Here is a 25,025-nt window from a genome sequence, read left to right as displayed (position 1 = left end):
CCCCACATAAATATACTTGATCATTAATCAATGGGTGACTGTTCCTAGTTGCACCATTTATTACCTATTCCACTGATATGGAAAATGGGAGCAATAATCACACCTAATAGGTTTATTGTGATGTTTAATAATGAAAAATCCCATAGTATTATGTCTCATGCGAAGTATACCAGTAAATTCAGTAAATTATTGTTTGCTTGAATTTCTAGATTTAGTGTTTAGAAAGACTCAAATATACATATATTACCAATTATGCTATGGTAATACTATTCTTAAAATGGCAAATTAAGTTCTCTAAATTATTCTTGATTTAGAAAAATAAAGCATCTTTCTCCTCAGTAACAGATAAACAATGATAGTTTTAATAGCATTTCCAGGATTGTTTTGTTCTGCTTTGGGTCTCCATCATTGTGTATTTTACAGTGTTTAAAAGATTCCACCTGTGTTTTAAAAGGTTGGAAGTGACGAAACACAAGCATAGAAATACAGGCTTGAAAACAAGAATCCCAATGTTAATTGAAGTCATTTCAAGAGGATTTCAGCAAACTCCTTTCTCATCAGTCTAGATTAGTTGAATATCCTTTGGTACTTGGTATTTTACACAAATCCTAATGATCAACTTACTTTACCAATATGAACTAACCCAATTCAGCCATGTTATTTGGACATCACTCCTATTAGCTAATTCCCTCTGGCTCAAAAATCAGAAATGCAAAGATTTGAAAAAACAAAAGCTCACAACTGATCATTAGTTCTAGACATGCTTTCACTTCCTCCAATACTCAGGGACTCATCTTTCCTGTGCCTGTTTGTTTCGGTTAAGTGGGAATTAACTTACTAAATATGGAACAGTAGCAAAATAGATTGCCAGAACACTTTCTGAAACTAAACTAATGGGTTGCTGCTAATTGACACGTTGCTGCCTAATTTGAAGTCTGTTGAGATGACACACTCTTAGAGGAAAAATGTGAGGTAATCAGTAAGTCATTAAATATTTATCAAGAAGCAAGTCTATCCTCTAATCTAGAATGGACATCAGGGCTAATGAAAAGCAAGAAGAAAACTCTGTGCCTTCCCCAAAAGAACATGTTACAGTGTATAAGTACACGTAGATTTTAAAAGCACACAAAAGGGTCACATAACAATATAAAACAACAGTTCAAGAAATGCCAAGGGGAAAGCTATGTAATACAGGGAAGCAAGAGACAAGAAGCCACTAAGAAAAATAAACACCCTGAATAAACAAAACTTTTCTGCTTTCCATGAGTATAATTTCCTCAGGTGACATACAAAAAAGGAAGGTGATGATGCTGGGTTATACAAGTGGAGTTCCCAGTATATACATGATATATGACAGTGGTGATACTACAAATGGAAAGAAAACGTCCATATGCATTAAAATACCAGATTTTTTTCCAAGAGAGAAGACCTCAAGCATTTATGCTTTAGTTAGAATAGATTTGCTACATACATTTGTCTTCATGTGGATAAGTGTAGCAAAAAGCAAACTGAGCAGCTTTTCTTGAGCCTTATATATTTTGGTACATATTTTTAAGAACTGTAAAACATTTGTGAAAGGGAAGATATCCAGTCAACTTTATAGTCAAAAATAATCACTACAGAGAATTTTCAAAGTTGTCAACAGCTCTGTGCTGTTGGGGATCATCAGTTTCAAGATTTTCTGGGACGTTTACATATCTCAGACAGATAAGCCAAAACTAGAGTTGTCTTCTTAAGGCTAGTGTTTTGGGCCACTGCCTAATAATTAATAATAATAATGATGATGATGATGATGATGATGAAGAATTGGTTCCTTCATGAAGGATAAGAAGATTTAATTAAGAAAAATGAACTCTGAATAATTGCCGAGGCAGTATAAGTATTATATCTTACATACTATTATTTTAGAGTAGATCAGTCAAAATGAATCTATATCAGGATGCTAGAAATAGCAGATCCTTTTTCATTTTTGTGAAAGTAAAGCTATACAGGTCTTGTTTACAGTGCAATTACTATAAGGTGACAGTGACTTATGTGTTAGTCAATAGGACAGTACTCATTTCTCTCCAGGATCTTGTGTTTAGAGATTAACTATGTAAAATGGGACAAGTCCCTAACACAAGATCAAATTTGCTTTATTGATGAAATTTTTCTGATACCTCTTAAAAGGGTGTATTGGTAAATAATATCGTTCAAGTACTCTTTACCACCATTACAGTACCTCATTTACAATTGGCAACTTGATTTGATTAGCCTCAAAATATACTTAAATTTTTAAAGAGAATATATAACTACTCCTTACCAACCAACACACCACTACAACCAGTCTGTGTTTAATAGGAATCTGATGATTCTGGAACTTGATAAGGATATTAGCAAAACTGAACTTGAAATGTCCTTTTCTGAATATCCCCTTAGCTACTGAAAATTAGATATGACCCAGAGCTTTACCTTTGAAATCAAAAGATTGGTTTATGGACATGTAGGGATGAAATGTTTACCTTAATAAGAGATACGTATATATTTAGAACCCTAGTGCTTGTCAGCTAGATTGACTAGCATATTTATGCACTTGAGCAACAGGCTAAATTAGATTGACAGAAAATTAAATGAGGGATTAAGAAATTATCATAAAAGTGAATTTGCGTGACAGATACAAGTTATTTTTACATTCATGTGGCCAGATCGTCTTTTAACCAAAGCCACTGTAACTTGCAGCTGATATGTGAAATCAAAATACTTAACCATTCCTTCCAACATCTTGCCATATTAATTGGTATACTTTCCACACCATTTAGCCATGAAGTATGACATCAAAACATAAGATTAACTGCTGACTGGTCACTTAGATGATAAAGGTCACTTTTGAAGTTGGAAAGAAAAAAAAAATGGCCAAGGAAAATTGTGAACTGAAAATGCAGTAAAATCAAAACTGTGTAAGGTCTGCAAAAGAGTAGATAATAATTTTTAATTTAAGTATTTTATGCTCAAGAAATAAAATAATTTCACTTTTAGGATAAATATTTCCCTTAAAGTTACATTTTATATATATATATATATAGTTACATTACATAATTATATATACATTATATATATAGTATATTATATATATATATACATACATATATAGAGAGAGGGAGAGAACCCTACAGTATTTACTAATCTACAGAGTTCTTTGCAGCCCTATACCTGACATTTTGCTGCAGAATATATTTATAAGTGAATTATATCAATGACGCGATGACGCAGCTAATGACACACAGTAATTTGTCAGTTAGGTTCAATTGCATGTAACGAAAAAGTCAAAACAACAGCAGCTTAAATAAAGTAGATGTTTATTTTTCTTTCCCGTAAAACAAGATTCCTTCAGTATTTTTGCTTCACCACCTTGACTAAATGGATTCCTTTTCCAAGGGTACCTATAGCACACTTGCTGCCATTTGTATTATAAGAAGCAAGAAAGAGAGAGGAGAGAAGAAACAATTCCCATTTCACTAGAATTCAGCTCCCACACCTTTCTCTAAATGCCCCACTACACTTTTACTTGAATTCCACTTGCAAGAAACTGGTCACATGTCACCCTTAGCTATAAGGAATTTGGGGAATGTGGTTTTTTAGCTGTCTCATTGCGACCTACATAAAAATGGAAGTTCTACTACTAAAAAAAAAAAAAAAAAAGAATGGTTATTAAGCGAAAAACTATAATATGCATAGTCTACTATAAATAATGATTTGACTTATATGTGCTGCTGTCTTTTCTTGTGTTCATCACAACCTAACTTATTAAAAATACACTGGTAAACCCTTAGGTCAGTGACGTGCCTGCTCACGCAATGTGAAAGAAACCTAGAGAAAGTTCTGTAAGGACAGCTGGAACCTAATCTAGGCATCCAAATTATGCTATTGTGCAGGTAGAGAATACTCTGTCAAATTTCTACATAAAGGGTTATTTCAACTTGTTGGTTCTTTTTAATTTTTATTTACAGGTTTTATGAAGATGAAACTGATTCTGCTGAGCATGATTAAACCCTTGCTGTGTTGAAGACCTAATCCCACCAGCTGTAAGCAATATCTGATAAACCCTGATGATAACTTAAGCAATCTCAAACAACACCCTGGGGAAATACTCTCGGGTTAGCACTGTTGAGACGCTCCGATTTCCCTCCCTCTCCCTGATATACTGAGATGATCAATTATTTCTTCATGACCTTTATTAGTAAGTCCCAATCATTTATATGCTCTAAGTAGAGTCATCAAATACTGAGGCTTCTCTTGTTACTCTGGCATTCTTGGATTTACTCTCTATGTCCATCCCCTAACTTGAACATTGCCTGTACTCTATCTGAAGGAACAAGGTATCTCAACTCTGGGAGTATATCCTCTCTGGCTTCAATATAGAAGTATTTCAATGACATTTTAGCTGTTTGATTGGCTTAGTGCTTAGAATTAAAATGAAATATGGCTACCCTATTTATATGGTGCCATGAAAATTTAACTACACAACATGAAACCAGTAGGAGGTTGGATCACTGAATGCCCAATATCATTTTGATTATACTTGGTTGTCCAATTACCTAAACCTTTTATTTTGTAAAATTTCTATAGAATCTGGAGGGCTTTCTAATTTCAGTGTTCAAGTAGTGTTTCAATTTCTAAATTCAATTTTTCAAGTAGTAAAAAATATCCACTACTTCTATGAAGAGTAAAGTTCAATCATAAGGGAAAAAGAAATATTTTTTTAATGCCTTTGAATTAGCCTTCTTAATTAAACTAATTTAGGCCCAAACAACTAAAGAGTAATACCAAAGAGTAATTGGTAAGCACAGATCTTTCTTTGGTAACAATGCAATATGAATTGATAATTGTAGTAGGCTAAAAATAGACCCCCAAAAGATATTCACATCCTAATCCCTGGAATCTGTAGATATTATTTAATATGACAGTCTTTGCAGATGTGATTAAATTAAGGATCCTGAGATAAGGAGCTTATCCTGGATTATCCAGGTGGGACCTAAATGCAATCATATGCATCCCTAAGAGCAAAGCAGAGGGAGATTTGACACACACACAGAAGTTACTATGAAGATGAAAGCAGAGATTGGAGTGTATAGCCACAAATCGAGACATGTTAACAGCCACTGGAAGCTGGAAGGGAAAAGGAATGGATTCTTTCCTACAGCATTTGAAGGGAGTTCCCCTCCCACCCCCAACATCTTGATTGCTGCCCAGTGATGCAGATTTCAGACCCCTGGCCTCCAGAATTATAAAAGAATAAATTTCTGTTGTTGTAAGCTGCCCAGTTGGTAGTAATTTGTCGCAGAAGTCACTAGAAACTAATGCAGTAATTTTAAACAAATAAGAATATTTTGAGTCCCCATTTTTGCTTTTAATTGTTTATATGCATTTACTTCTTTCAGCTTACCTGCACAATTAGAATTCTGATCATAAATGATTTGGGGATACTGATAGCAAAATAAGTTTGGCAACAACTACACACTAAGAGGAGTTACAAGAGATCATTGATGGCCTATAATATGCCAGGCTATATACAAGGCACTGGATAAAAAACAATGAACCCAAGAGATGCAGCCTTTTCTGCAGATTATACAGTTTATTGGGACAGAACAATAGGTAAAACAATAAATGCTTAATTTTGTTATGATTTAAGATGGAATAACAATAAGACAGACTTCTGGATTGAGTGGTCAAGCACAAGTTTCATGAGTAGATGATTATATATAACTTGAGACTTAATGAATGGCAATAACTTTGTTATATGATGAGTAAAAAATAGAAGTATAACTCAACTCTGGATGGCAATATAATAGTGACTAAAAATATCAATTTAGTGGACTGTGACCAGCTATTAAGAAAGAAAATAAAACAGGAAAAAAGCAGAGATTTCACATATGGTGAGGATACATATGGTTTAAAAAAACTCTCATTGAAGCTTTACACACACACACACACACACACACACATTCACACACACACATATGCTGGGTCATGGTATGAAATCTCATTCTCACTATGGACTATGGCCACAAAAATTTAAAAAGCAATTTTCCAGGTAGAGGAAAAACCAAGTGAACAGGACCCAACAGGGGAAAAAAAAAGTTCGAACTATCCAGGAAACTAAGGAAAATGCTTGGCCTCACCTTAGTGAGCACTAGATGGGACAGAGGTCAGGTGGGCCACATAAATGGAGAAGTGGTTGGATATGAGGAGAGAGAGCTCAGCAGGGTCTTGTTCATGCATGTTGTCTAGGACATGGTTATGAGTTTTTATTTTATTCTAGAGCAATGGGAAGCCCTGGGAGGTATTAAAAAGGGTCTGCTTTCCTTTACAAATGTCCATTCAACTGTGTGAAAAATGTACTGGAGAAGAGCAAGAGTAGAAGCAGGAATGCCAGTCCCCAAGTTGAAACACTCATCTAGGTCAGAGATAATAGGGATATGTGCACAGATGGCTAGGATGGTGGAAGGAAGATTCTTTAGGAAAAACTTTGAAACATGTGCACCACAGTAATGGCATAAAGTAACAGTGTAACTAATTTGGAACTGGTTTCTTTTTCGCTTTTTTTCCTATATTATATCCGAATAACATACATCATTCTCACATAGGATTGGCATACAGTGTAAGGTATGTAATTGTATTGAAATTAACTCTCTTTTCTTTCTTGACTCAGTATGACCTAAAATGTTCCGCTTGCCTTCCTTCTCTTATACCCCGTCAGTTTTCTTTGTGATGTTCTAAAAAACAAAGGCTATAAAGCATCTGTAATGTAGAGAAAAAGAAAAGAAAAATAAAACCAAATGTTCGTCCTTCTAAGGAGCACCATGCAATGTATTATTTAGTTTCAGAATTCACCTGTCACCTTTAGACAGCAGTCGGCTAGCTGATTCCAGGACCGGTGGTGCCCCTAGAGTTACACCAGTCAACCCACACATCCCTGTTTTTAAATTACAATATAGGTCAGAGATCAAAATTTCTTTGTTGATTTTATTTGCTTGATTTTGCTATGTTTTGTTTTTATCTTCCGTTTGTGCCTGTTTTGTACATTTTTCCTAAGCAAGACAGGCTTAATCTTTAGATACGCAAGGAATCAGGAGTAGGGTGGAGTTTTGAGTTACTTGACACCATATTTCAGTGTATTTCAGTGCTCTTTTACTGACTTTTACAGACCAAGAAATAATTTTGTCTTGCAATCCTACTATGCCTTATGTGCAAAAATAAGGGACAGAAAAAATTGCTAAGAGAACTTGGCATGTGCCAGTTAATTCACATTTCTTCTGCCTAGCCTGGGCACCTCTTCTTGGGTCATACATAAGGGAGCCTCTGGGTAGGGACATTTTATTTAATGAAGATGAGTCCTTCACTTACTGTGTATACTCACCCTGGTCAAGTAGCAGGTCCACACAGACCTTCAAATGCTCGGGATGAAGAGAGCCAGCCTCACACTATCAATCCAGCACTTCACCAGTCTCCCCTTTTGTTAAGGAAAGCTAGTTTGGCAAGCTGCGGGTATATCTTTATGCATTTGGCTAGCAGCAGTATTTTGTACATGAAAATTAGCACCTCTGCATGGGTCTATTTCTCAAACATAGCTTCTATTCAGAATTGCTTTAGCTTTTCCTGGAGCAAATAAACTCCTTATCCTAGAGCTTTTGGATTTTGAATACTGTGTCATCCTTTTAAGTATTTATCTATATAATTTTACAAGGCTAATAGGCAGAAAAAAACTTGAGGCACTGTAGCATACATGCCAAGCATTAGTTATCCAGACACTGTAAGTATCTCTTAGAATAAATCACTTAAGAAATATTTTTTAAAATCACATCTATGACAGTTTTTTATTATAGGTACAATTTCATCTTGGTCAAAAGTAAACAGCACCTGACTAGGCATATTTGAGCTGCTCACAGAGAGATGATCTAAGGACTCACCTGAATCTTGATCTAGTACATGAATACATCTTGCTTCAGTGAGAGAAAAATCAATATACACAGATAGTGTCAACCGGACCCCTCACTGTCCGATTCAGAACTCCAGACTCTTACAATTCAGTTACAGAAAAATCCAGTCATGTTGGTTTAAATGTGTTTTATGTTTTATTCCATATTGATCCAAAAATAAAACAAAGCAAAAATAAGACAGGAGTGAAGATAAGGTAAACAGAAAAATCACTTCAAAAGGTGCCACTTGCATATTTCTTTACCTTTTCATTTCTCTCTCCCATCTTATGGGGATAGTATCTCCTTATATCAACATGAAAAATCTGGAAGAAGTGATTAATCTCATTTCCAGTTGTTGTTATAGTCATAGACTTGTTCAGGAGCTTGTAGTGTGTTCTGCTTTCAGAGTCCATTAATTGCCTTTTTTCTTGACACAAAATCTCTACTATTCTACATTTTTTAACAGAAATCCCTCTAATGGAATTTGCCAATAAGCAATAACTCCAGTCTCTGTTTTGTGAGCTGAGACTGGCACCTACTGGTAAAATAAACTTAGTTCACAACTAAGATAAAATTTTTCCAGTTCATAGGTAGTAGTATATTGTCGTGTGAGCTACTGTGATATTGTCTTCATTTTGTTCATTATCATAAAGAAAAATTATAAAATATGATTATCTATATTCATATTACCTAAGTTAAATTTAAAGGATAAAAGCTGGCTAATATCCATGAGTTAAGGAAATTTAATAACTGTAGATATAACTATTTAGGTTTCAAAACAGATTAGAATCAACTTGTCTGGACTTCTTGTCAAAATTTAGTGCATTTCAAAGGACTGAGTTAAGAACTACAGATGGACATTTGGACATTACATAGAAGATCTCAGATAAACCTAAAAACAGCTTAAAATTAGGAATATGTTATCTCACAAGGTAGTTAGTATTATATCACTGGTGTTTCCAAGCCAAGGCTGTATAAATGTAAAAAAAAAATGTAGTCAATACATAAGTTTATGTAGTAAGTACAAGATAGACAACGTCATTTAAGACACGTGTTTTCTGCCCTCCAACCTGTTCGTAACACATGTGAAATGTAGCACCTTTATCAATCTAGTTGCTCACACCCAAAAACTTAAGATTCATCCCTAATTTGTTTTTTGCCTTACTCTTTTCATCCAGTTCATCAGCAAGTCTTCTTAGTTCTCCACTCAAAGTATATCCTGTATTTATGTATTTTACTTAAACTCTACAGCTCTTCTATGCCAGACAACCATTGTCTTACCTGGAATCCTAGGCTATTTTTGGTGAGTCTTGCTTCTACTATGTGCAACTCTAATAATTAATCCTCTTCTCAACACAGCAAACAGAGTGAATTTTTTAAATGTAAATCTCATATTTAAATTGGATTATGAGATGCTGGAGGGAAAGTGCCTGGCACATATTATATCTGTAGTATTAATAAATGTTTTGCCATTACATTACTTCAATTACAATTTCCCTAAATTCCATAAAAAGTAGCATACTAAACTGTCACACACATGCATTTAATTAGATATTTTTAAAAGATACATAAACACTCATTCACAGAATTAAGCTTGTGCTTAAGTTGATTACATTTTGATACATTACATATTCTGCATTTTTAAAAGTATATTAACAGAGGCATATTACTTTTCATAATTGTGATTCCACAACTTTGCATTCTAGGAATAATAAAGTTATACACGTTAATTATTTGTCTTTAACTTTTTTCATTAGGTAGTATGAGTATCTAAGTTATAGCTGTCAAGTACTACTTTCTATATCCAGAATATTTTTAACAGCTTTCTTGAGATGTAATTGATATATAGTAAACTGCTTATATTTAAAGTGTACAGATGATAAGTTTTGACGTGTAAACACCCGTTAAATCAGCACCAAAATCAAGATAATGAACATATCTGTAACCACCAAAAGTTTCCTCAAGCCCGCTTGTAATCTCTACTTCCAGTCCTGTACTGTCCCCGGCCCATCCCCACACAGACAATAGCTGATATGCTTCTGTAGTAATTAACTATAGATTAGTTTTCGTTTTCTAGCATTTTATATAAATGAAATCATATCATTTTGGGCTGTCTTCTTTCACTCAGAAAGATTATTCTGAGAATTATACCGATTGTAGCATGTCCCCTCAAAAGCAAGTTCCTTTTCCCTACTAAGTAATGTTCAGTTTTGTACGCACTTATATGTTATTTATCCATTCACCTGTTGGTAGATATTTGGGTTGTAGTTGTAAGTCTTTGAATACATATATATATATATATATGTTTCATTTTTCTTGGGTAAACACATAGGAGTGAAATGTCTGGGTAATATAATATCTATGTATTTAACTTTTTAAGAAACAGTGAGACCTTGTCCAGCCTTCCACATACTACTAAACTCTTGATATGGTCAGTCTATTTAATTTTAGTCACTCTTACAGGTAGTTTTGATTCATTATTTCTGTGATGATTAATGGTAATCAGTGTCTCTTCTTGTGCTTATTTCTCATCTGTGTATCTTCTTTAACGAAGACTTGGCTCATATCTCTTGTCCATTTACTACTGATTTATTTTCTTATTTAGTCTTAATTTTTTATATAATATAGATATAAGTGCTTTATCAGATAAATGGTTTGCAAATGTCTTCTCCCAGTTTGTGGGTTGTCTTTTCATTCTCTTAACAGTATCTTTCAAAGAACAGAAGTTTTTAATTTTGATAAATCCACGTTTTTCACTTTGTTCTTTTATGGTTCACCTAGAATCATTTTTTAGTTCCAATAGATTTTGGTAATTCCACCAGATTTTTCACATAAGTGATCATATATTTGGTCAATGAAGAGATTTTTAAATTTTCTGCTTCTTCCTTTCCAGTCTGAGTGTCTTTAATTCCTTTTATTCTGTAATGCACAAGCTAAAGCCTCCTGTTAAATAGAAGTGATGAGAATGGTCATCCTTGTCTTATTTCTGATTTTAGGAAGAAACCATTTATTCTTTCCTAATAATAGTCATTATTTGCCAGTGATGAATGTAGCATTCATCAATAAGGATGATGTTAGCTGTAGGTTTTTCATAGAGTACCTTCAACAAGTTGAAGAAGTTCCCTTTTATTCTTAATTTTCTGGGTGTTTTTTATTAAGAATAGAAGTCAAATTATATGAAATACTCTTTCAGCATCCATAAAATAATCAAATGTTTTTTAAATTTTGATTATTAAAATGGTGAATTATATTTATTGATTTCCAAATGTAAAATCAGCCTTGCAATCCTGAGATAAACTTTACTTAGTCCTGATATATATTATATTCATTTATATTTATATATAATTGTTTATATTTATATTCATTTTATACATATTAATTTATATTTATTGATCTTATATTCTTTAATCTATAAATATATATATATATTTACACAGACAGACTTTAAACGACATGGTTTTGAACTGCACAGGTCTACGTATACAAAGATTTTTTTAATAGTAAATACTATACACAGTACTACATGATCTGAGGTTGGTTGAACCTATGGATGCAGATACAGAGGAACCTCAGATAGGAAGCTTCAGCTATAAGGTATACACATTGTTCAAGGGTCAACTGTACATAGTTGGATTCAATTTGCAAATTTTTAAAAATAAATTTTACATATATGTTCCCCCAAAATATTGTTTCTAACTTTATTTTCTTTTAAAAATTGTTCAGTTTTGATACCAAAAACCATATTGGCCTTGCTATAAAAGCTTTTATCGATTTCTTTTATCTCTTTCTTCAAAGCTTGGATGAATTTGCTAGTGAAGCCACCTGGGGTTCAAGTTTTCTTTATGGAAAAATTGTTAACTACAAATCAACTTCTTTTCATAGATAAACAGCTAAGAAGTTTATCCATTTCATTTTGTTGTTGCTCTTTTTTTTATAACAAATAGGGGAAATTCATACAGTTGTATTTCTGATATCTACTTTTCTAAGGAATTATTATGGCTCTGGTAAAGTTGAATAATTTTCCAGAAATACAAGTTTCCCTATGTTATGCTAACTTTCTTTAGGTGTTTTTTTTTATTTTTTTTTTTAAGAATAGTTTCAAGTTCATAGCAAAATTAAGCAGAAGGTACATATATTTCTCATTTATTTCCTACCCCCACACATGCATAGACTTTCCTACTATCAACATCACCCACAAGAGTAGTATATTTGTTATAATTGATAAACCTACAATGACACATCATTATCACCCAAAGTCCATAATTTATATTACAGTTCACTCTTGGTGTTGCACATTCTATGAATTGAACAAATGTTTTATGACATCTATTATTTTAATAACACATAAAGCATTTTCATTACTCTGATCATCCTTGTGCTCTGCCTATTGATTCCTCTCCACCCCCATGTTTGTCAGCCAGTGATCTTTTTATTGTCTCCATAGTTTTGACATTTCTAGAATATCATATAATTGAAATCATGCTGTATGTAGTCCTTTCAGAGGGTCTTCTTTAACTTAGTAATATGCACTTAAGATTCCTCCAGATCTTCTCATGGCTTGATAGCTCATTTCTTTTTAGTCCTAAATAATATTTCATTTCTGGATGTACCACAGTATATCTATCCACTCACCTACTGAAGAACAACCTGGTTGCTACCAAGTTGATTATAAAGAAAGCTGCTAGAAACATCAGTGTACAGGTTTTTATATGGACATAAGTTTTCAACTCCTTTGGGTAAAGACCAAAAAGGATGACTTGTAGATCATATCATAACAGTGTGTGTTTAATTTTGTAAGAAAATGCAAACTATCTTCCAAAGTAGCTGTACAATTTTGAATTTCCACCACCAATGAAAGAGTTCTTATTGCTCCATATTCTCACCAGCATTTGGTATGCCCAGTATTCTGTATTTTGGCCATTCCAATAAGTGTGCAGTGATATCTCATTATTGTTTTCATTTGCATTTCCCTGATGACATGTAATTTGGAAAATCTATACTTCTCCATCAATCTGTTTGTCTACTTTTGCCAATATCATACTGTCTTGATTACTGTAGCTTTATAGTAAGTCTTAAAGTCAGGTAATGTCAGTTCTCCAACTTTGATCTTTTCCTTAAAGATTGTGTTGGCTATTCTGGGTCTTTTGCCTCTTCTTATACATTTTAGAATCAGTTTGTTGATATCCACAAAATAACTTGTTGGGATCAAGTTTCAAAGAACTGACATGTTGACAATTTCATGTCTTCCTGTGTAGACTATCTCACCATTCAATTAATTTTTCTTTGATTTTATTTATCAGAGTTTTGTAGTTTTCCTCATACAGATATTGTACATATTTTGTTAGGTTTATACCTAAGTATTTCATTTATGTGGATACTAATGTGTAAATAATATTATGTTTATAACTTTTAATTCCACTTATTCCTTGCTGGTGTATAGGAATCAACTGACTTTTGTATATTGGCCTTATTCTCTGCAACTTCACTATAACAGATTATTAATTCTAGGAGTTTTCTTGTTAATTCTTTTAGATATGCTATATAGATGATCAGATCATCTGTAAAGAAAAGCAGCATTATATATATACATACAGCGGTCTGTATACATTTTATTCCTTTTTTAGTCTTACTGCATTATGTAGAAATTCCAGTAAAATGCTAAAAAGGAGTGATAAAAGGGGACTTTCTTGCCTTATACCTAATCTTAGTGGGAAAGCGTCAGACTTCTGGACATTAAGTATTAGCTGGAGACTTTTTTTGCAGACAATCTTTATGAAACTGAGGATGTTTCCCTCAAATCTTTGTTTACTGAGGGTTTTAAAATGAATGAGTGCTGGATTTCACCAAATGCTTTTTCTGATATGGTGGTATAATTTTGCTTTTTTTAGCCTGCTGTTGTAATGAATTACATTCATTGTTTTTTGTTTGTTGGACCTGACTTATATCCCTGGAATAAATCACTGTTGGCCATGGTGTATAATTTTTTTATACATTGTTGAATATGATTTGCTAATATTTGGTTGAAGAATTTTACATCTATGTTCATGACAGAGATTGGTCTATAGTTTTCTTTTTGTGCAATGTCTTTGTCTGATTTTGGTGTTGGGGTAACACTGGCCCGACAGAGTTAGGAACTAGTCCCTTTTTTCTATGTTCTGAAGAGATGATAGAGAATTGGTATCCTTTTTTCCTTAAATATTTGGTAGAATTCACCAGTGAGGCCATCTGGGCTGGACCTTTTGTTTTTTAAGGTCATTATTATCACTTCAATGTCTTTAATAGACAAGCCTGTTCAGACTGTCTACTTGTTCTTCTGTGAGTTTTGGCAGATTGTGTCTTTCAAAAAATTGGTCCATCTCATCTAGGTTATCAAATTTCTGTGCATAGAATTATTTATAATTTTCCTTTATTATAATTTCAATATCCATGGGATCTTTAGAGATATCCTTCTTTCATTTCTGATATTATTCATTTGTGTCTTCTCTCTTGTTTCCTTAGTTAGCCTGGCTAAAGGCTTATTGATTTTATTGATCTTTTCAAGGAAGCATCTTTTGGTTTGGTTTGGTTGATTCCACTGATTTCCTATTTTCAATTTCACTAATTTCTATTCTAAATCTTATTATTTTCTTCAGCTACTTTTGATTTAATTTGCTCTTTTTTTTAGCTTTCTAGGGAGAAGGCAGAATATTGATTTTAGATCTTCCTTCTTTTCTAATATATGCATTCAAATCTATAAATTTCCCTCTTTTGCTTTTGCTACATCTGACAAATTTTTAAAAATTGTGCTTTCATTTTCACTTATTTTAGAATATTTTTAAATTTCCTTTTAGCTTTCTTCTTTGACTGATGTGTTTTTTTCTGAAAGTGTATTGTTTAACCTCCACATATTTGGGGGTTTTCCAGTTTCCTTCCTGTATTGATTTTTAGTTTAATTCTACTATGATCTCAGAGCAGACATTATATGATTTTTTATTTCCTTTAATTTTTTAAAGACTAAATAACATAATGTATATTTTCTAATATCTGGGTACTCTGGGGGTATTAAATATAAAACTATAACATCTTACCATTCATGGGCAAATGAAATAAATTTTTCTTCTGGGAATGTAGAGTTGTAATGATCAAGTTGGACTTTGTTCATTCAAGTTTTACCTTCTCATACATATGCATATGTGTGTGCACATATGTATGTGAATGTGTATTCATGTCCCTACCTTAAAGATCCTCTGTGTGCAGAGATCTAGCCAAGCCTCTTGACTGTCATAGCAAGTTTGCAGATATAGAAAGAGCTATTCATCAACCATCCTTTTAAACCCCACCCCCAGAACGTCTATATAAATGAAGTGGATGCAATATCCTAGGAAGGAAAGAACTCTGTGGAAAACCACAGAATTGTTTCACTGAGAATGTCAACCCCTCTGTTGGAGAGCCCTTTTCCCTTCTCTAACTTCTGCAAAGAAAAAAAGTATGTGTATATATGCCAGGAGGTAGAATAAACAATGCTAATCATAGGAGGGAACAGCAAGTAAACTATGGAAGGAAGTAGCAAAGAGAATGACCTAAGTATCAAGAAACTAGAATTAATCATTTGCCCCATTTTGGGACTCGCTGTGTCAGTAAACAAGTCTAGAGGTGCAATGACTTTTCCTAAATCAAGTTCATAAGTTTATTAGACGTAGGGGATATCCAGGTTACATGAACAAATATTTGAACTTCTTTCACAATGTTCAGTAGCTTGAAATTTAATAGCTACATTTGGATCCATGGCTTGCTTTCTATATATGTTTATTTGTATTTAATCAGATGCAATTTAATCTGGTGAAATGAAACTATGAAATGGGTGAAAGATCAGTATTTAATAAAGAAACATTGTTGGAACAGAGGAGAACAAAGACTGAAATAGCAAGAGAAAATTTAATCTAGGGAAATTACAAAAGAAGGAATTAATATCTCAAAAAACAAACTGGTAAAAGAAAAACTAAACTGTCAAAAATAAATATGACATTCTTATTTTTCCTTTTTTAATTATCTCATATTTATTCAGCCATTCAACTAGCAGTTATTATGTGTCAGTGCACCATTACTGTGTTAAAATATATATTTTTTATTGGTAGCGTGGCTCACACAATCTGGTTTGGAAGAATCTAATACAGGCAAAGGATTCTAGGAGAAAAACTAACAAAACAACATTAAGCAGATAATCTTATATAGTGATGGATCAACAGTCAACTCTGCTTTTTATCCTTTGTTTAAGATTGTTGAGAGTCTAATACATGAATTCGAATTTATGTTTTATTTCAATCTACATGTAACATTAGGTTGAAAAGCATTTTAAAAGATATTATGTTTCCAGAGAAAGTGGTCATTGATTACTCAACTTCTTTTCAAAAACTTTCATGTTAAGAACTAAATCAAATAAAATCTCCCTAGATCATTTTCTTTATTATTTCAGAAAGTAAATATTTGACCTTTGAAAAGCTATCTAAGTACAGTCTAAGAACTGGTACTTTTTTACATGAAGTTATGGGCAACAAAATCTTGCGACTCTTTTCTCCTGCCTTATTTTAAAACACCATAGAAAATTCTTTGTAGAAAATACAGCATATATAATACAAATAACACAAATCACCCACAATCTCTTTATTATTTACATTTTTAATTTATTATTCCAAATATATATAGATAATGAAATACATGCGTTTTCTTATAGAAGTAATATCTCTGTTTTCAAACTTTTTTCACATGATAATACAACATTAACATTATCCATAATCACAATTTTACTCCATAACATCATTTTAAATGGTGACATGGTATTCCATTATTCACTGTAACATTCTTCCTAGATATTTAGGTGGTTCCCAAATTGTTATTTTATGTGGCAAACACATTGCAATAAACATACTTGCTGTATAAATGTTAGGTGACATCTTTACTTTTTGACACGTTCCTAGCAGTGAATTTTGTGGACCAAAGGATATAATCTTTTTTAAAGATTTTGATTTACATTCAAATTCATATGTTAAAGGTTGCAGCAGTTTGCATTTTCCTCAGCAAAGAGTATTTTCCTGTATATTTGGCAACATTAGATGTTAACATGGAAAGAAAAGGTGATCAGTTGAAATAGATTAAACACAATTTTACTTTCTTCTTTATCTTTGAGCCACTTTAAAAGTTACCAAAAATTTGACATAAAACTTTATGCTTTAGCTTGTTTAAGTTAGCAGTTACAACCACAATCAACAAACAAATCAAAATGTTTTGCATATTTCTTCTGATTACAATGAAAGAGCAGACTCTCCTGGTTGGAGAGGCACCAGTGAAACTCATTAGAAACATTGAAAAAATGAAACCAAAAGATAGACCTGATAAAACACTTCATGTTTAGATGGTGAGGCACAATGGAAAAGGGATTCCGCAGATCACAAAATAAGCACTTGGAGAGTTTAAGGCTTGCCTATATGTTTTCTGAACCGTTGAATATCAAAAACTTGGTAGGGGGAGTGGGTGTTTGGTGGTGGAGGAGGGGCGGAGATGTGCCCCATTGGAAGGAAATACAAGTTATGTGAGAGGAATTTGAGCCAAACAGAATAATTTGGAGACTCCCTACTGCCTCCACCCACAGTCTTTTTCATAAAACTTTGCTACATTGAAGATAATTGATAGAAACTGACACAAAACCAATGTATAGATACTAGAAAGGAAATAACATGTACAACTATAGAGAGGTTTAAAAAAAAAGTGAAAAACACACTAAGTATTGGAATCATTTGTCATCATCTTTCTTTAAGCATATTCCTTTTATTAAAATCCCCATTTTAATTTATTTTAGAGCTCAAAGTGTAGTTATCCATTCTGAGTCTTCTAAATATATATATTTATATATATAATATATATGTTTATATTTATTATATATTTATATTTATAATATATATATTTAGAAGACTCAGAATGGAGATATATGTATATATAAACCTAATAAATAGGACCTGTGGGAGCTTATGTACAAATTACCAATTATGCAATTTTGTTACTATTAGGATTCTCTTCTGAGTTGGAAATAACCAGTGTTTCAATAACCTTTTAGAAGAGAGAAAATACGAAGTCTGCTGGTCATGGGGTCTGAATCTATGGTACGGAATAAATACAGCTGTTTAGATGTCCTTTGCTCCCTTTTACACAGACGGTAGAGGAAGGAATAATGAACAGAGTTCTGTTTCCCTGGAAAGGCTGTGGTGCGTGCGCAACACCTTCTAACACACAGTTTAAAAAATGGTTTAATCTCTAAAGAAAGTAGTAACGGTTGGACAGATCAAAAAGCAAACCCAGATTTGTTTTTCACCAGATAAATTATCATTATTTCAGGAGTATTTTCAGTAACTATCCATGCCTGTAATGTTGATATTGTTCTTATGTAAGAAAGCTTTATTATGATAAATCACAGAGAAAAAAATGTGACAATGAGTGTGTATATGTCCATGAATGACTGAAAAATTGTGCTGAACACTGGAATTTGACACAACACTGTAAAATGATTATGAATCAATAAAAATGTAAAAATAAAAAAATAAAAAAAAAAGAAAGCTTTAGATTGTGAAGTTTGTGAAAAATCTTAGGGTCACCTCTGTTACCTTTAGAAATAATTGTGGAGAATTCTGAACAAAAATCGAATTGTCCGAGTTGCAGATATTTTTTTTTCGTTTAGCAACCCTGCCCTAGTTTCTTTTAATAAACAATAGCAAGCCCATGTTATTTAAGGTGTCATATATTAATTGGTTATGAAAAATGCTCAGCAACTTCTTTGAGACTTGACAGTTTCCTAGCATAGCAAGCACAGCCCTATTTTTCTTGCTGCATTCAATTAAAATCTGGGTCTCCTGAGCAGTTTCTAGGTAGAGACCCAATCTGATAGCTCATCATTACTTCACATCCTAATGATACAAAAACATTCCTGGAGACATCTAATTTTTAGCGCCAGAGGCTTTCTTGATAAAAGCTTTTTTTAAAAAAAAAGCTAGAAAGTCTTATTTTAAAAATCAGAAGTGGCATTCACTGCCTGGTAAAATAAAGGAACAGTCACTGAAATGAGGAGAAAAATAATTGTTGTTGTCATCACTTGACAATATATTTTAAGTGCTACTTGGTACAGTGAGAATTTCTTATATACTCAGAAAGGAAACAACACGGTAGGGCTAAAATTATTAGACCAAATTATGTTTAGTTTTCCAGCTTGTTTTTGATGTGTATCTGCATGTTTATTACTGAAAGTGTATCATTCTTTACCAAGATTTGTTCCCAGGCTAGATCAGAAAGAGCAAATATGGTATTGGTACCAAAACAGACATATAGACCAATGGAACAGAATAGAGAGCCCAGAAATGAACCCACAAACTTTTGGTCAACTCATCTTCGACAAAGGAGGCAAGAATATACAATGGAATAAAGACAGTCTCTTCAGCAAATGGTGTTGGGAAAACTGGACAGCAGCATGTAAAACAATGAAGCTAGAACACACCCTTACACCATATACAAAAATCAACTCAAAATGGATTAAAGACTTAAACATAAGACAAGATACAATAAACCTCCTAGAGGAAAACATAGGCAAAACATTATCTGACATACATTTCAAAAATTTTCTCCTAGAAGAAATAAAAGCAAGAATAAACAAATGGGACCTAATGAAACTTACAAGCTTCTGCAGAGCAAAGGAAACCAGAGATAAAACAAGAAGAAAACCTACGGAATGGGAGAAAATTTTTGCAAGTGAAACTGACAAAGGCTTGATCTCCAAAATATATAAGCAGCTCATACGACTCAATAAGAAAAAAATAAACAACCCAATCCAAAAATGGGCAGAAGACCTAAACAAGCAATTCGCCAAGGAAGACATACAAATGATCAAAAAATACATGAAAAAATGTTCAATATCACTAATTATCAGAGAAATGCAAATCAAAACTACAATGAGGTATCACCTCACACCAGTCAGAATGGCTGTCATTCAAAAATCCAAAAATGACAAATGCTGGAGAGGCTGTGGAGAAAGGGGAACCCTCCTACACTGCTGGTGGGAATGCAGTTTGGTGCAGCCACTATGGAAAACAGTGTGGAGATTCCTCAAAAGACTAGGAATAGACTTACCATATGACCCAGGAATCCCACTCCTGGGCTTGTACCCAGAAGGAAATCTACTTCAGGATGACACCTGCACCCCAATGTTCATAGCAGCACTATTTACAATAGCCAAAACATGGAAACAACCTAAATGTCCATCAACAGGTGACTGGATAAAGAAGAGGTGGTATATTTATACAATGGAATACTACTCAGCCATAAAAACCGACAACATAATGCCATTTGCAGCAACATGGATGCTCCTAGAGAATGTCATTCTAAGTGAAGTAAGCCAGAAAGAGAAAGAAAAATACCATATGAGATCACTCATATGTGGAATCTAAAAAACAAAAACAAACAAACAAACAAAAACAAAGCATAAATACAGGACAGAAATGGACTCATGGACAGAGAATACAGACTTGTGGTTACCGGGGGGCGGGGGCGGGGTAGAGGGTGGGAAGGGATAGACTGGGATTTCAAAATTGTAGAACAGATAAACAAGATTACATTGTATAGCACAGGGAAATATACACAAAATGTTATGATAAATCACAGAGAAAAAAATGTGACAATGAGTGTGTATATGTCCATGTATGACTGAAAAATTGTACTGAACACTGGAATTTGACACAACACTGTAAAATGATTATGAATCAATAAAAATGTAAAAAAAAAAAAAAAAGAAAGAGCAGATATTTTAGTCATTCTCCAAAGGAAAGTTGAAAAATTGCTCTCATCATTTTATGAAAACAGTGGCTCCAGGGAGAAGACCCATCCTTTAAATTTAGAAATGCTTTGTAACTAGTATTAACTACAGGCCATTCTGCTGTAATCTTTTAGGTCGGATTTCAACTCTTTACATTATGCAACATGCAGACATTTTACGCACAGGACCCCAGCTTTTGTCCGTTTTTGTTCTACCATGAAATTAATCGGCTAAGAAAAAATACTATCACCCAGTTCTAAAACAATGTCATCATATCAGTGATCTAAATTTTATTTTCTAGTAAGTGTGCATAAAGTGTACTCACTCTGTAGATTCATGAAAAAATACAATTGGAAACATTTACAAATTTCTTTCCTGGCACTCCCCAGATTCTGACATCTGTGCTGCTTCTCTGTCCCTTCACAGCCAAGCTTCCTTTAAAAACTTACCTTGTGTTAATTCTCTGTATTTCTTTAAGTTCATTCTTGCCTACCTTTCCAGTCTAACATCTGTCCCTGCATCTACTTAAACTACTCTCATTTAGGTCACCAATAGCCTCCAGATGGCTAGATCCAAAGGACATTTTTATAGCCTTAATTTATTGCACTCTGTGGGTTTTGACATTGTTGACAACTCACCACCACCTTGAATTTTCTTCTCCCTTAGCTAATATGACAAGATTCATTTTCATTTTGAAGGTCTGTGTTTAAATGGCAACTCAGTGGCTTTCTCTGACCACCCTATTTGGAATAACCTGCTGTCTAGATAAAAACTATTTTATTTTCTTCACGTTACCTATCACTGACTGAAATTATGTTATGTGTTCATTTGTCTCCTTGATTATTGTATATTTCCACCCTAGATTCTAAGCCTCATGAGAACAAAGACCTGTTCTCTTTGCCACTGACCCCTCATACCTATAAAGGTGCCTTACGCACATAAAAAGGATGCTTGAACAATGACTGATGAACATGAGTGAATGAAAACTAGGTCCCAGACCCCAAAAACCAACTGGATATTTTCACATAGATTTTTCACAAGTACCTCAAAGTTAACATTTTAAAACTTAATTCTTTCTTCCCAAACATGATTTTGAATGCTTCTTATAAATCTGAATTCCTTCATTTCATCACTCTTTGCATCTAAAAAGGTAGACATGATTTTGGGGTGATAATTTCTGTAATTTTCTTGAATTATTTTGCTCTTATTTATTTCTATCTCCTCTGTCTTAGTTCAAGCACTCCCACCTACTACAGTAGACTTCGAACTGGTCTGTAGGACCCAGGCTTATCTCCATTCAGTCTGTCCTCTGCATTTTTACCTGCACAAGCTTTCCAAAATGTAAAGCTACTCATTTTCATCCTTAGGTAGAAACCTTTAAATAGTTCACTAAGGTTTACCATTTTGAACTAAAGGGCCTTAATTTGTGTTTACCAAAATTAATAATCAATTGCTCCCATCTACTGAGAAACAGATATTTTCAATTGATTTGAAATGCCACATGTATCATTCCAAAACTTCCACGAGTCCTTGGTCCTCTTTCTGAACTTGTTATTTTGTTCCTTAGGTCTATATGTCTTTTCCTGAATCAGCACCTGGTTTATTTTATCATTAGAAATTTACAATGGTTTAGACATCAGTTGAAGCAGGTTCCACTTAATTGTCCCTTGTTTTCAAAATTTTTTAGCTATACTTACAATTCTTCTAGATGAACATTATAGTTAGCATTATCTATTAACATGAGTATACTTATCATGCTTACAACATTAAAGCTTTCTACTTAGAAAATGTTCTTTCACTCTATTTATACAAGGCTCTTGCCTTTATGAACTGTCTTACATGTTTCCTCATATATGACTTGCTCATTTATTTTCTTTTTGTTTGGATGCTTCTCTGTGTGAGTGGTGTTTTTACCCTCACTTTATTTTCTTACTAGTTTTTTTTTTTTATTGAAGTATAGTTTATTTATAATGTTGTGTTAGTTTTTGTTGTACAGCAAAGTGATTGAGGTATACACATATTTTTTTTCATATTCTTTACCATTTTTTCTTACTAGTTTTGTATCAGCATTTTGCCTAGAAATCAGCTGTCCTACTAAACTATCATCTTAATTACAATAGTTTGTAACTAAATCGAGTTTTCCTGGTAGGCAACCCTATTAACTATTAATAAGGATAATTGATCTCCTTCCCAAATCTGCGGTTCTTTGTCTCATTTCTTTATGTCACCTAAGGTAATTGATATAAATATTCGGGAAAGTAGTTGAACAATCTACATCCCACTACTGGGTTGGATGGCTGGCATTCGCGTACTTCATGGAACCTCAGAATGTGACTTCATTTGGAAGGAGATTGCTGCAGACATAATTAGTTAAGAGGAGGTCCTACAGGAGTAGGGTGGGGCCTTAATTCACCATCACTGGTGTCCTTCTAAGAAGAAGAGAAGGAGTCACAAAGATAGAGAAAACAACAAGGGGGAAACACCATGTGAAGGTGGAGCAGAAACTGGAGTAATACAAGCCAAGTGATGTCATAGACACTGGGTAACCACCAAAAACTAGAAGAAAATCATGGAACTGACTCCCCTTCAGAGGCTCCAGTAGAATCCAAGCCTGCTGACATGTTTGTTCCAGACTTTTAGCCTCCAAAACTGTGAGAGGATACTTTTTTGCTGTTTTAAGCCACCTAATCTGTGGTACTTTGTTGAGATAAACCTAGGAAACTAATACAAATATTGACTACAGCTTTTACTAACAGAAAATTACATCTTTAGGCTCCTGAAGATATTCTTTATCAAGTTTAGGAAACATCCTTCTATGTATCTTTTACATAAAGTTTGTATCATGTTTTTTGAATATAATGACCTTTCAGCGGGTATAACTGATAGGATTCTTCTATTGTTTTCCCCTTTCTTGTATTAATACTGTGAGGTTACAAAAACCTAGACAATTCTCCACCCCTCCGTGTGAACACCTCTCTACAAACTGCTTTTGTAGTTCCTACAGGTAAGAACAGGAGTTGATTCCTCTATACTTTGAATGTCTGCTGTCTGTCTGCCTTACTTTGTCTCATAGAACATGGTAAAAGCATTATTTTTGAATTCCAAGCGTAGGCCTCAAAAAACTTGCACTCTTCCATGCTTCCTCTTGAAACCTGGCCACCACAGTATGAGCAAGTCTGGGCTAAGCTGATGAATAATGGATTTTGCTTGAGCTGAAATCAGACAACTACCTATTGAGTAAATGAGGTTATCAACTGCTCGCTAACCACAGGAACATGAGTCTAGCCAACGTCAGCAAAGCCTCGCCCAGAACCAAGAGCACTGCTCTGCTGACCCATGGACTCAAAAGGAATAACTAATGGTTGTTTTTTTGGCAACAAAGTTTTAGAGTAATTTTTTTATGCAGCAATAGTATAAATATAAATAAATAAATATAATAGACATAATTGACTATATAAGACATATGTATCTATATAAACTATATTAATAAACTGGTATTAATATAAACAGTTTATCAAAAGCTTTTATAAAATTAAAGCATCCTTGTTTTCTTATTAAAGAAATGTTCAACTACATAATTATAAAACAGCATTAGACTCAATTATTAATGCTTTATTTAGAATTTTATAGGTCCATGATAAAGGACTTATATTTCCAGTCATTAAAATATGTTAAATAATACTAAAATCCAAATAATACTAATGACAAATGCATCCTTTATAAATCAATAAAAGATAATGTTACAATTGCCAAATGTAACCTTTTCTTTACCATTTGCTGAGTCTTTACTATATGCAAGAGACTTTATGTCATTTTTCCATTTAATAAACTATGCCATGACATTATTAATCTCAAATTACTATAAGGACTTGAAGCCCAAATAAATTAAGCTGTCAGTAAGAGTTGCAATTAGGTTTAAACTCTTGTCTGAATAATCTCAAAATTTAACCTCTGGACCAGTTGGAGGAAGTCTGGAGAACAAAGGAAGATCTGAGGAGGTGAAGGTGGATGGCTTTATGTCCATGTCATAATTTACTCTGAAAATCAAAAGCCTTCCTCTGTATTTTCAGTGCTCAAAGGGTAATACTGTACCCCTTTTCTCTAATTTGGGATCCATAGTTACTTTGTATACACATGTTTAATATTTATTCTAATACTTAATTTAACTGGATTGTTTTTGTTAGCAGAAATGTATGGACTCCTAAAAATGTATTAAATTTGTGAGACACACCACCTAGCTTTTG

General features: G+C 33.4%; 1 long non-coding RNA gene across 1 annotated transcript in view; it reads left to right on the top strand.

Annotated features, from left to right (window-relative positions):
• The first annotated feature begins 4,179 nt into the window (after window positions 1-4,179).
• LOC140689276 (uncharacterized) overlaps window positions 4,180-25,025 on the top strand; it is an 85,082-nt gene continuing 64,236 nt past the window's right edge. The window contains exon 1 of the long non-coding RNA XR_012064165.1: window positions 4,180-4,216. This is a non-coding gene — a long non-coding RNA (uncharacterized lncRNA). The remainder of the gene's footprint in view (window positions 4,217-25,025) is intronic.

Source organism: Vicugna pacos, chromosome 25 (assembly GCF_048564905.1).
Source record: "Vicugna pacos chromosome 25, VicPac4, whole genome shotgun sequence".
NCBI classification, from domain to species: Eukaryota; Metazoa; Chordata; class Mammalia; order Artiodactyla; family Camelidae; genus Vicugna; species Vicugna pacos.
This window is presented reverse-complemented; position numbering and strand designations above follow the sequence as displayed.